Raw genomic sequence first — 1940 nt, 5'->3', positions numbered from 1 at the left:
GAGTAAACTTGCCACACTGGCATACCATTTCTTCCTCAACAAATCCAGTGGTCTGGATGCCGTCTGGAAAGAAAGTGCTGTGCAGAAAGAGAAAACAGCTGGAGCTGAAGTTGGAGATCCAGCACCAACTGCTTTCTCCAAAGAAAAGACGTTTTCTTGTGTCTTCCTTCCTCAGTTACCCCTGTGGGTTTCAGTGTTGAATCTTCCTTCTAAATTTGATGAGAGACATTAATCTATTCATCCAAGAAAGATGAGACACATGGACCCAAAATACAATGAACAGCTGACTTCTCTTTGGACAGTAGAGCCCAGAGTCAATGGGACACATCTAAATTGTTAGGGGAAAATCCTGTTCATCAATTTTATTTTTTCCTCCAAGTTTTCTTTTAAAGGAGATGTTTAAAGTGAAGTGAAGTGAAGTCACTCAGTCGTGTCAGACTCTTTGCAACCCCATGGACTATAGCCTGCCAGGCTCCTCTATCCATGGGATTTTCCAGGGAAGAATACTGGAGTGGGTTGCCATTTCCTTCTCCAGTGGATCTTCCCAACCCAGGGATCGAACCTGGGTCTCCTGCATTGTAGGCAGATGCTTTTACCATCTGAGCCACCAGGGAAGTTTGTTGTTTAAAGTAGCCAAACATAAAAAGTGACTTCAGGAAAAGAAATGCAAGTGACTGTGGATCTCAAGGATGTCTGTAGGGAATGATCTATAGCCTCCTCTTAAACACAATCTGAAACTTTGAAAGAATAATGTCTAAGGTCTTAAGATCGAGAATTCTATATTTAGCAAAACTATCATTAAGCAATGAAGGTGAAATAAAGACACTCTCAGGTAGCCAAAGACTTGAGAGCATTTGTTGCTAGCAGAGTAAAAAAGGAAGTTTTTCAAGCTGTAAGGAGGTGACACTACAATAATTGGAATTCATACAAAAAATTAAAAGTACCAATGGTAATAAATTATTTGAAATTAAGCATAAATGTATGCTTTTATTTAAATTATATTTTAATATCGAAAGTGATCATATACCTTTCCTTTCCTACTCCAGCTCTGGCTCCCATAGTGGTTTCATGCATGCATCTCTCTTCCCATGAACTTTGACTCCTTATATTTTCCTGTATCTTCAGTCTTAAGGGTAGTAGGTTTTCCTGTGTCTTCACCTTTCTTATGGATTCAAGAACTGTTGATTGTTCAGCCTGTTCAGCCTTTCATTCGTTGTTAGGATAGAATGGTGTGTGTTCGCTGCTCCTTATGTGTTGAACCAAAATTCCCAATCAGATTTTTTTTTTTAACAAAAATCTTTCAAATAAATTCCCTTTCAAACATCCAAATTGAATTAATTCTAGATTTACTTAGCTATATGTTTTATTGCTTCCCTGGTTGCTCAGATGATAAAGAATATGCCTGCAATGCAGGAGACCTGGGTTCAATCCCTGGATTGGGAAGATTCCCTGGAGAAGGGAATGGCAACCCACTCCAGTATTCTGGCCTGGGAAATCCCATGGACAGAGGAGCCTGGCGGGCTACAGTCCATGGGGTCACAAAGAGTTGGACGTGATATACATATATCATGTATAAACTAATATACATATGTTTTATTATAGTTTTAGACATGACTGAGCGACTGAACTGAACTGAACTGAATTCTTCAATGTATGCTATAAACTCAACACTTTAAGCTTGAACTTTATGCTATAGACCATATTTTGTCCTCATAGAAATCTCTTGGGACTAGAATCAGTGGGTATCAATTTAGAGGCCTGTGGAGTAATCTATATTCTTTCATTAACAATAGGCTGAGATTGTAAGAACTTTTATTTTGAAGTTTGTACTTAAAGCTCACTTTTATGCTAGCCCTCATTGTGTCACGACATGTTACCAGTTAACCTGAAACTGACTCCAATGGCTTTATTTACAATATTTCTGTATGAAAAATTTGTGA

General features: G+C 38.4%; 1 non-coding gene across 1 annotated transcript; it reads right to left on the bottom strand.

The window, feature by feature from the left end:
• Positions 1-541: 541 nt before the first annotated feature.
• On the bottom strand, positions 542-614 carry TRNAC-ACA. The gene has a single exon. It is a non-coding gene; the product is annotated as a tRNA-Cys (tRNA).
• Positions 615-1940: the final 1326 nt, after the last annotated feature.

This window comes from Bison bison, unplaced genomic scaffold (genome assembly GCF_000754665.1).
Source record: "Bison bison bison isolate TAMUID 2011002044 unplaced genomic scaffold, Bison_UMD1.0 scf7180017864240, whole genome shotgun sequence".
Classification (NCBI taxonomy): Eukaryota; Metazoa; Chordata; class Mammalia; order Artiodactyla; family Bovidae; genus Bison; species Bison bison.
This window is presented reverse-complemented; position numbering and strand designations above follow the sequence as displayed.